This window comes from Capsicum annuum, chromosome 7 (assembly GCF_002878395.1).
Source record: "Capsicum annuum cultivar UCD-10X-F1 chromosome 7, UCD10Xv1.1, whole genome shotgun sequence".
NCBI lineage: Eukaryota > Viridiplantae > Streptophyta > Magnoliopsida > Solanales > Solanaceae > Capsicum > Capsicum annuum.
In genome coordinates, this window is record NC_061117.1 from 178,844,964 (window position 1) to 178,857,644 (window position 12,681).

Consider the following 12,681-nt stretch of genomic DNA (forward strand, 5'->3'; position numbering starts at 1 on the left):
GTTTGAAAGTACTTAGACTGAGTCATGCCTCTAAGGCAAGAGTTATAGAATATCTCAACTCTTTCCCATAGGGAATAACTTATTGTTTGAAAGTCCTTGATTTATAAAACATCTCATAAATCAAGACACAATATGGTAGTGTTAACTCTTGCACATGAGGCGTAACTTGTTGTTTTAAAATCTTTGGGCTAAGTATTGCCTTTAAGGAAAGAGCTATAGAACATCTCTATATCAAAATATAATGTAGTAGTGTCAACTAATATGTTGAAAATTTAAAAACTTGCCTAAAAGTCTCTAAATCATAATGAGTTGTTGGGACAAGCCCCCAACTAACTTCAACTAACTGAAACTAAAAGAATCCAAAAAATAAATATGATAACTAGTCCTCGAATGTTGAGGAATCACCAAACCTATTGCTGAATATGGAGTGGGAACGTATAGGTTCAATCCAAGCATTGAGCGTCTGAACCTATATAATTAGAAATATAGCACAAAAAATTATGTGATTAATACTTCCAATGTACTGAGTATGTGAGATGAAAAACTAACTAGTCAATCTGAACATGAATGCATGAAACATGGTAAACTGAATGTAAAGTATAATAATGTATTGCATAAAACTGAATAACTAATTACGAGGTCATACATAATCTAAAACTGAATATACACTAAAACATAATCTGAGGACTGTAAGAGCTAATAATAACCAACATACTCCAATTAGAGCAAATTGGGGTCCAGCCTGTAACCCTAGTTGGAAGGGTGCTAGTACCTTGTCAAGGGTACCAACACTGGTGACGTGGATCCACTAAACCAATGTTTTGAAGGAATAAGGTATCATGCCTCAACTGACGGATAAGCCCTTTAACCCACGGTGGCAATGTAGTTCTGAACTTAGAGACTTTAACTAAAGGTCTTAAGCCTAAACTGTTGGGTGAGCCTTCATTCCTGTATTCACTCGGTGCTAAGTACTACTCCCAACTGAATAACACTAAAAAATTAAATTTCTTATTAAAATAACATTCAAAAAATATCCACAATGGATAATCTAAAATGCTCAAAGACATGTTAATTGATACATGCATGAATTCTCAGGTATTGGGTGTTCACAACCCACCAACTCTATCTAATACAACTGAACATGATAATATTTAAAAGTTAATCATAATAGGGAATTTTACAAATAAATCCCAAACTCAATGATTTATCAATAATAAGAAAGTTCACAATGATTAGGATAGGAAGATGCAAATCTTATGGAAAAATATCATGGTAAAATTTAAGAATTTAAACTGAAACTCAAAGAAAACTCATAATTATCAAGGAGCCCTAGGTAAAAGGGTAGATTAAACTTTGAGAGTTTGAAGAAATCTTTGGGACACAATGGGTGGAAGGAACCCATTGATAAAATGATAAAATCCCATATACCTAGAGATGAAAGCCTTGGAAAAATCCTTGAAATTTGTGCTTGGAGTTGAGGAACCCTACTTTGCTATTTGAGAAGAGAAAATCACCTCATTTTGCCAAGTGTCTATTAATTTTAAGTTTATGAGGCATTTTGGTAATATTAATTCCTAATAACTAGTTCGAGAGTATCCAAACGGCATGGGTTTGGGATTAAAAAATAATAAAACTTCTCATAACATTTAGGAAATTCTGGAAAACAGTCGTCATAGTTCGAGTAATGACTCATTATGTCTGGTAACGAGTTGTGTCCTGGGTCATTTTAACATCCCATACTTTTCTTAGTTTATTTCAGCTCATAGTGCTTGCATAAGATGCTTAGAACTTGAAAAATTATCTTAGTGCAGTGGACTTAGTCTTATTTTTGACCTCTTAACTTTAAAGATTTTTAAACTACCTTTCCGACCCTGAGATGTAAGTTTGTGAGCTAATTCATGTTCAGGGGTGTAAGGAGCATGTCTCGGGGAAGTTTTGGATTTTTCAAATGAGAACTGAGGCATGTTTGGAATTCAATTCCAAAACCTCACCTTGATAGTAGTGCGTCGCGGTAGGTATAGTAGTGAGAACATCAGCACATCATGGTGCCTCTCTAAACAGTATTTCCAGTTACAAATTAAATCCTTGAGGAGCAATCATGTCTTTTTCCCACCGACCAATTCTTGGAAACACGGTATTAAACTTTAGTTAGGGCATTATTTGGCCTAATTATCCAAATTACTCTCAAATACAAATCCTCTCCATCTGCAAGTTCATCAAATTCAATCCCCTTCCTTCTAAGGAAAATCAAGAATTTGTATTTTGTAATCCAAGAACATTTAAGAAATCTTTCAAGATTGTATTTCCCTTTCAAGTTTAAGGGGGTCTAAGGTATGTGAAATGTTCATCCATGGGCCCTTTACACCCATGGAGACTAGGAATCCATCTTTATGTTGTAAATTATGAAATTAAATATTCATGTTGAGTTATCTCCATGAAGTTTTATGAATTTTGGTTATACATTATGCTTGTAATTGTTTTTTGAGGGAATTATCCCTTACACGCTGGAATGATTATATTTTTATGTTAAATCCTTGATTTATGGTTTTTAGTATTGAATCTATGTAATTATTACATTTTTTAAAACATTCCCATTCTTTAATTCATGACCCTCATGTGTTTGATGAAATTCCTAAGTGTTGAATTTGGAATAATGATTCCCTTCGATGGTTTCAAAGCTTTCATGTGTTCTTATTGTGCTTTTGTTGAGTCCTGGAAGGTTATGAACACCGTTAGTTAGGTATTTATATATTTTTTAGTATATTCAGAATGATTTTAGATAAACCATGGACCTTGTCATTCAGTTAGTATCATGTTCAGTTGTTCGCTTAATTAAGCTCAGTTTATTCCAGTAGTCAATGTCATTCAGTTAGGTGTAGGATTCAACACTGAGCGAACCCAGGGATAAGGGCATTCCTACTAGGTTAGGGTTTGACCCTTATTAGCAATTCCTGAGTTACAGAACTATGTAGCCAACATAGGTTGAGATATATTCCTGCCAGTTTAGGGTTGACATATATCTCATAAGTACTCCTGCAAAATTAAGGTGACTTTTTAGTCCTTTGGGACACCAGTTTAGTGGATCAACACAGCCATTGCTAGTACCCGTGGCACGGTATTGGCACTCTTCTAACTGGGGTTATAGTTTGGACCCCGATTAGCTCAAATTGGGGCATATAGGTTAGATGATACCTCCCATAGTCTCAGTTTCAGTTTCAGGTGTGCTTGACCATAATGTACAATCATCAGTTATTCAATTATCAAATTTTAGTATTTTAGTTTATAGGCTATTTCAGAATCATGTTATATGTTTGGTCATGCATTCTTAGATTTTACAGCTTTCACGTATTTAAATTGAGTAATCTCATGCTATTCAACCAGTCTTTACTTCATGCACATAACCCTTGCATTTTAGCCTAACCTTATATCTTATACAAGTGCATTCAAAGTACTGATCGCATACTTGTTTCTTGAGCTATGATGTTTAATATCATAGGTTCGGATGCTCAATTTTCTGACCACACTTAGATATTTTAGCTTATTAGCGCCAGTAGTAGTGGTGAGTCCTCATGTTTTAAGGACCAATTATTTTCCTTTCCGTATTTCAGTATTTCTTTTTAGTTTGCCAATCAGAGTTAGTTAGGGGCTTGTCCCATCAACTCCTAAGTCAGTAGAGGCTTTCAAACATTTCAGACAATTAGTTAGTTTATCAGCTATTTTGGTCAAAGTTTTAGTATTTTCACATATGTTTTAGACTTATGGATTTAGGTATATTGTTTTCAGTATTTAAACCTTATGGTGTATTCAGTTGATTTCCATACATATCTTTTATTAATAGTTTTACTCAATGCTTACTGCAGTGCTTATGGGTTAGCTTGTGGTCATTTGTGACCGTAAGCATTGTTGTCATGACTTGGGGGTATCCTCGGGTCATGACTAAACTTTGTATCAAAGCCTAAGGTTTTACAGTGTCCTAGGGAGTCTGAAAGCCGCGTTGAGTAGAGTCTTGTGCATGGGTGTAAAGTGCGTCGCACTTAGAGACAAGAGGCTATGAGATATTTTAGGATAAGTTTCCCTTCTTTTGATGTTCATATCGTGTGAAAGAGCATGATATCTAGTTAAAATCTCTTTCTAATTCATTATTCCTTCCATTTACAGAAAATTCCTCCCAGAAAGAACAACGAAAGAAGAAACAAAAATCATCCCGCACCTTTGCCTATTCAGAAAGATCCCCTGAATGAGCATGTATCTCACGCTGAATTTAGAGTTGTCTTCACTACATTAGCTCACTCAGTAGCAGCTTAGAACAAATAGAAAGCTATTATCCCAGCCAATCCAGTGACTAATACAGCTACAGCTAGGTTTCGGGACTTCACCCGAATGAACCTCCTCAGTTTTTGGGATCCAAGTCTAATGAGGATCCATAGAAGTTTATTGATATGGTTTAGAAGGTGACTTATTTATGGGTGTCACATCTAGTGAGAGTGTAGAGTTGGCTACTTACCAGTTGCAGGATGTCACTCACACATGGTATAAGCAGTGAAAGAGGGATAGAGGCACAGATGCAGGGTTTGTAGAATGGGAGAAATTTGCCGTGGCCTTCTTAGATAGGTTCTTTCCTTTAGAGTTGGGGGAAGCTAAGGTATAGGAGTTTATAAATTTAAAATATAGTAGTATGAGCGTGAAGGAGTATTCACTTAAGTTTACTCAGTTGGCCAGGTATGCTCCTAATGTGGTGTCTAATAATAGGCCTAGAATGAGTAAGTTTGTCTCTTGTTTAGCTGATAGTGTGGCTAAGGAGTGTAGGACTGCTATGTTGATTAAGGAAATGGACTTGTCTAGGCTTATGGTTCATGATCAGCATATTGAGAAGGAGGAAGAAAGAGAGAGCAAGAGGGCTAGGATAGGTAGCTTTAATTTTTCACAGCCAAGGTTAAAGAGTGGTAATCATACTCAATTCTATCAGAAATCTTCATCCCCAGTTCCATTTTCAGCTAATGCACTAGTGTCAAAGTTCAGAGATGATAATGAGTGCTAGGCTCAAAGTCCCAACACAGTGTAAACAATGGTTGTACTAATCCTCTTTACCAGAAATATGGTAGAAACTATCTTGGTGTGTTTAGGGCTAGCAGTGATGCGTATTTTGGTTATGGAAAGCTAGGCCACAAAATCAGAGAATGTCCTAAAGTTGGTCCGCTAAGTCAGCACAGTCATCCTTCAGCTACAATAGGGCATCCAACTTAATAGGACACTACATCTAGTGCCTCCAATGGAAAGCACCAGAATAGGCTATATACACTCCAGTCCTGGTAGGATTAGGAAAGCTCTCCTAATGTAGTTATGGGTACGTTGTAGGTCTTTTATTTTCATGTTTATTCTTTGTTAGACCCCAGAGCTTTACTTTCGTTTGTGACCCCCTATATAGCTATTAATTTTGGTGTCAGTCCCAAAACTTTAGTAGAGCCTTTCTCAGTGTCTACCCCAGTAGGTAAATCTATCATAGCCAGGCGGGTATACAGAAACTACCTGGTTATAGTATCCCTGAAAATAACTTTAATAAACCTTGTGGAGTTAGAGATGACTGATTTTGATGTCATTCTTATCATGGATTATCTACACTCATGTTATGCTTCAGTTGATTATATAAATAGAGTCATTCATTTTTATTTTCCAAATGAACCAATTCTTAAATGGAGGGGTAGTACTTCATCACTTAGGGGTCAGATTGTTTCATATCTTATAACGAGAAAAATGATATCCAAGGGGTGTGTTTACCATCTCGTTTGAGTCAAAGACTCTAATTCTGAGACTCCCAGTTTTTATTCAGTTTCAGTAGCGAGGGAATTTCTGGATGTGTTCCCTGAAGATCTTTTTAAAGTTTCTCCCAAAAGTAAAATTGACTTTGAAATAGGTCTTCTTCTAGATACCTAGCCTATCTCTATTCTTCCCTATAAAATGGCTCTATCTGAGCTTAGAGAGTTAAAAGAATAGATGAAAGATCTCTTAGATAAGGTATTCATTAGGCCCAGTGTCTCCCCATAGGGAGCACTAGGCCTTTTCATGTATAGGAAAGATGGTTCCCTTAGAATGTGCATCGATTATCATCAGTTGAACAAAGTTACCATCAAGAATAAGTACCCACTTCCCAGAATTGATGACTTGTTTGGCCAACTTTAGAGTGTCATTTATTTCTCTAAGCTAGACCGCAAATCTAGCTATCATCAGCTTAGAGTCAGAGAATGTGACATTCTAAAAACAGCTTTTAAAATTTGGTATGGTCACTTCGAATTTCTAGTTATGTCTTTTGGACTAATGAATTCCCAACAGCCATCATGGAATTGATGAATAGAGTGTTCAAGCAGTACTTGGACATGTTTTTCATAGTCTTTATTGATAATATTCTTGTCTATTCTCGTAGTGAAAATAATTATGCGGACAACCTCAGAATGAAATTATATACTCTTAGAGCCCATCAATTGTATGCCAAATTTAGTAAGTCCGAGTTTTGGATTAGATTATTAGCTTTCTTTAGCCATATTATTTTTGGTGATACCATTAGAGTTGACTCTCAAAAGACTGAAGTAGCAAGAAACTGGCCTAAACCCATTTCTCCGTCAGATATTAAGAGTTAATTAGGTTTGTCTGGCTATTACAGATGGTTTGTTAAAGGGTTCTCATCTATCACATCCCCAATGTCCTAATCAACTTAGAAGAAAGTCAAGTGTCCATGGTCAAATTCCTGTGAGAAGAGTTTTCAAAATTTGAAGACATGAATCATCTTAGCCCCAATCTTGACATCGCCAAATAGTTTAGATGGGTTTATTGTTTACTGTGATGCTTCTAGAGTCATTCTGAGTTATGTGTTGATGTAGAGAGGTAAGGTCATAGCCTATGCCTCTAGACAACTTAAACCTGATGAAAAGAATTACCCTACCCAAGATCTTGAGTTAGCATCCGTTGTTTTTGCCTTGAAAATTTGAAGGCATATCTCTATGGGGTGTATGTTGATGTGTTCACAAATCACAGAAGCCTGCAGTATGTATTTTTGCAAAAAGATTTAAATCTCCATCAGAGAAGGTGGCTTGAGTTAGTGAAAGATTATGATATGAGTGTGTTCTATCATCTGGGCAAGGCTAATATAGTGGCAGATGCACTTATTAGATTATCTATGGATAGTGTTGCTCATGTTGAGGATGATAAGAAAAAGATGATTCGGGAGGTTCATCAGCTTGCTAGATTAGGTGTTCAGTTTATGGATTCAATGAGGGTAGTGTATAGTTTCAAAATAGTTCATAATCATCTTTGGTTGCCGAAGTAAAAGAAAAGCAAGATAGGGATTCCAGAGTAGTTAAGTTAAAGAAATCAGTTAAAGATCAGAAAGTAGAGGTTTTCTCCCAAGGGGTAGATGGTGTGTTACAATATCAAGGTAGATTGTATGTGTCGTGTGTAGATGGTTTGAGACCACAAATACTTGCAAAATTGCATGGTGCGCATTACTCTATTCACCCAGGAGCCACTAAGATGTACCTTGATTTACGAGAAATCTATTGGCGGAGAGTATGAAGAGGGATATTACAGAGTTTGTAGCTAAGTGTCCTAATTGTCAGTAGGTTAAAGTTGAGCACCAGAGGCCTAGTGGCATAATATAGGAGTTTAGTATTCCTACTTGGAATTGAGAAGAGGTGAACATGGATTTTATGACAGGGTTGTCTCATTCGCATTTTCATCATGATTTGATATGGATTATTGTAGACAAAATGAACAAATCAACCCATGTTTTGCCAGTTTATACTTTCTATACAGCCGAGGATAATGCCAAGCTCTATATTATAGAGTTGTTCCAGTTGCATAGAGTCCTAATGTCCATCATTTTAGATAGAGGTACTCAGTTTACCTCTTACTTTGGAAAGCTTTTTAGAAAGGTCTTTGTACCCAAGTTCACCTCAATACAGCTTTACATCCTCAAATAGATGGTCAGGCAGAGAGGACCATTCAGGACCTAGAGGATATGTTGAGGGCGTGTGTTCTTGATTTTAAGGGATGTTGGGATGATCACTTACCCTTGATTGAGTTTGCCTACAATAACAGTTATCACTCCAGTATTCAGGTGGATCTGTTTGAGGTTCTTTATGAAAGGAGATGTAGATCTCTTATTTGTTGGTTTGAGATAGGTAAGACTGCTTTGATAGGGCTCGATTCAGTATTTGATGTAATGGAGAAAGTTCAATTAATTAGGCAGAGGCTCAAGACAGCCCAAAGCGGTTAGAATACAATATAGATATGCATAAGAGTGATCTTTAGTTTACAGTTGGGGATTTGGTGTATTCGAAAATCTCTCCCATAAAAGGAGTGGAAACGTTCGGTAATAAGGGAAAGATTAGTCCCTAATATATTGGCCCATACAGAATCTTGAGACATTTTGGAAAGGTAGCTTATGAGCTTAATTTGCCTGCAGATTTAACATTTGTGTGTAACGCCCCAAATCTAGTACCCGAAATGCCACATAGTGCTCATGACCCCGAAGGACCATAAGCTAACCCATGAGTGATATCGGTACTGAGAACTGCATAACATACTATATAAATGTGGAATAAAAGACTGAGAGGCCATAAGGTTTAAATATCTGATAAAACATAACATCTAAAAAATATAGTATCACCATACCAAAACTGAAATAACTGTATGAACATGCTAGTCTGAACTCTAAACTGTCTAAAAATTATGGATTTGATGGGATATATCCCCAACTAACTTTGGACTACTGAAATAGTAAAGTAATAAAATAATCATGCTATCCTTGAATGATGAGGACTCACTGCTAGTCTGGCTGCTAAATGTCTGATCTACTAAGGATGATCTGGAGCTTGTGCTTCTAAACCTATGGTATAAAACACCATAGCACAAATGCCTTAGTGCGATTGAATGTACTGGTATGCAAGTGAGGTAGGCTGAATGTAAAGGGTTTATATGCATGAACAATACTAACTGACTGAATAACATTAACATGAGAATATATGCATGAAACGTGAACTGTAACTGAGATCATGACATCACTGAATCTGATTAATGATAACATAAGTTTTGTATAACTGATATACTATTATCTGAATTACTATGTCTGATAGTCCTATTTTTGCGGGAACTAACTAAGTTTAGTACTGAACAGGGTGAATATATCTAACAGTCCTGAATTCTGTAGAAATATCGAAGTTCTATTATTAAGACTGAGACTGAGACTGTAACTTTAGGAAGTAGTCATCTAATCGACATACCCCAAATAAGTTATTATAGCTGAGTTAGGGTCCAATCTGTAACCCTAATTGGAAGGGTATCAATACCGCACCACTGGAAAGGACAAGCTATGGGTGACCCTTATCTGACAGTGTCCCCAAAAGAGAACAGTTGGAACCTCATTTGACACTGTTAATCCACTTGATCAACCCTCATCTGTCACTGTTGATTTCTCAACCTATGCTGGATACATAGTTCTGGAATGCATTGATTTGCTTCTAAGGATCACACCCTCAACTGCCAGTGTGTACCCTTATCCTTGGGTTCACTCGGTGCTAATTCCTACTCCCATTTGAATAGACACTGAAACATAATTAACTAAACTAAACTGGACTAGGTTCAGTGAGTTCTACTAACTGACGGAATACTACTGAGATTACTGAGTTACTGGTTTCTGAGATTACTGGGATTTCTTAGTTTTCCTGAGTCATGAGTCTAATTGAATTCTACTGAGCATGGCTTGACTGAGAGAATCTTAAAACTTACACTGGCTTTAGGTACACAGCTAAATTGTCGGGTACAAGTACCCCAAGGACTCGATAGCATGAAACTGACAAGACAAGACACTTCCTGGACCACGACCATAATCGACAATCCATAATACAATCATTGGAAAATTTTATGAGGCACTTGATTATCATGGTTTGGTACATGAATAGGAATGCATATAAACATGTCATAATTTCATAGGCTAATCTCATGAACAATCCATCAAACAATTTCAATGTATAACAATAACATAGAAGTTATTTTAAACATAAGGGGAAAGAATGGGTTCATCAATTTGGTCATAATTGAGTCCTAAAGCATGATTCTTATTCTCTTAGGCATTTTATCAAACACATTTCATTCATAACCTTAGGCTTAGGTATATACACTAGTTCATACATCATGGTTACTTTAATCAGCTCTATTTAAAAGTTTCCAACCCATATACTAGCATAATTTCTTGAAAAGTACATAAAGACTCCAACTTGGGATTCATACAACCACATTAACATAATTAAAATCAACCCACCACATGGAAATCATAATTCATGAGTTTAAAATGGGATTCTTGAGCTTCATGGTGGAAAGAAATCCATGAATCAACACTTTACATACCTGGGCAGATAATTTCTTGAAGAATGGTAGAGAAAAGCTTAAATTCTTGACTTGAAATTAAATACCTAGGGTTTCTTGTTCTTGGGGATTGATCTTTGAGATAAACCTTAATTTGGTGTTATAGATGAATAATGAAGATATGAGCTCTGGTCTTGTATAATTAGGGGTTAAAACGAGTGGAAAAAGACCCAAACATCCTTTTAAAAACATCTTAAAATCGTTGATTAGAATTGGTGACAGTTTAGGCGATGTTCCATCACTGACTCGATGGTTTGTCGGTCCTGACCATCGCATTTGGCCAGAACCTGAACTTTCTACCTCATCTGCGATAGTTTGGGCGATGGTCCATCACTAGCTCGAAGGTCTGTCGGTTCTATCGACCGCACTTAACCAGAATTTGGGTTCACTACCTTAGTTCCAACGGCTTGGGTGACGGTCCATCGCTAGATCGACGGTCCGCCAGCCTGACCGTCACTTCTAGGTAGTTCCAACAGTTCTCTGTAAAACATCCATAACTTTTTACTCCGATACCAGATTTGGACAAAATTGGTATCATTGGAAAGATAATTCAATTTTCCACATGATAAAAAGTTAAAATTGGGAAAATTCTATATGGTTTAAATATTAATCATTTGTAAAGTCATCACTAACTCTTCTGGAGACTAGATTTGACTTAAAGAAAGTTTGGGGTATTACACTTTACATCTAGTATTCCATGTGTCTTTATTAAAGAACTGTATTAGTGACCTAACTATTGTAGTTCCACTAGAAAGCACAGATGTTCAGGATAACTTTTCTTATGAAGAAATCCAATTGAAATCCTTGATTGTCAGCTTTATAGACAGAGGAACAAAAAAGTTTCCTTAGCCAAAGTTCTTTGGCGAAATCAGCCCGTTGAGGGAGTTACTTGGGAAGCATAAGTGAATAGGTGTACTAATTACTCTCATCTTTTCTCTACAAATTCAGACTCAACTTAAGGCAATAGTTTTTCTTAGATTATCTCTTTTCCATTCACAGTTCCATATATATAATCATCTTCATGTCATTGCATGCATTCACGAATCAATTCAGTCATGTACTATGTTTCAGACTCAGTAATGTGATTATATTTTAAGTTATGCATATACAGTTTATGATCTTAGTTTCCCCAGTATTCTCAGCTTAATCAATCTCATTCAAGGATGAATATTCCCAAGAGGGAGATATTGTAATACCCCATACTTTTATTACTTCAGTTCAGCTTATAATGCTTGCATAAGAGGCTTAGAACTTGAAAATTTCTCTGAGTGTTGGGGACTTAGTCTTATTTTTGGCCTCTTCGCTTTGAGGATTTTTAAACTAGCCTTCCAGACCCCAAGGCATAAGTTTTTGAGTTAATTTATGTTAAGGGTGTAAGGAGAATATCTCGGGGAAGTTTTGCATTTTTTGGATGAGAATTAAGGCATGTTTGGATTTCAATTCGAAAACCTCACCGCGATAGTGGTGCATCGCTCTGGGTATAACGATGAGAACATCACCGCATTACGGTGCCTCTTTAAATAATATTTCCAGTTATGAATATAATCCCTGAGGGGCAATCATGTCTTTTCCCCGCCAACCCAATTCGTGAAAACACAAGATTAAACTTTAGTTAGGGTATTATTTGCCCTAATTTTCCAAATTAGTCTCAAATACAAACCCTCTTCTTCCCCAAGTTCATTAAATTCAATCCCTTCCTTCCAAGAAATACCAATAATTTGTGTTTCCTAATCCAAGAACATTCAAGAAAGCTTTCAAGATTGTATTTCTCTTTCAAGTTTATGGGTCTAAGGTATGTGAGATGTTCATCCATGGTTCCTTTCCACCCATGGAGTCCAATAATCCATCTTTATGTTTTAAATTATGAAATTCCATACTCATGTTGAATTATTACCATGAAGTTTTTTGAATTTTGGTTATACATTATGTTTGAAATTGTTTTTCGAGGGAATTAGCCCTTACACATTGGAATGATGATATTTTCATGTTAAATCCTTCATTCATGGTTTTTAGTATTGAAGATATGTTATTATTACATGTTTAAAACCATTCCCATGCTTTAATTCGTGAACCTCATGTGTTTGATGAAATGCCTAAGTGTTGAATTTAGAACAATGATTCTCTTCTATGGTTTCAAAGCTTTTATGTGTTCCTATTATGATTCCATTGAGTCCTGGAGGGTTATGAACACCCGTTACTTAGTTGTTTATATAGTTTTCAGTATTTTCATAATGGTTTTAGATAAATCACGAGCCTTGTCATTCAATT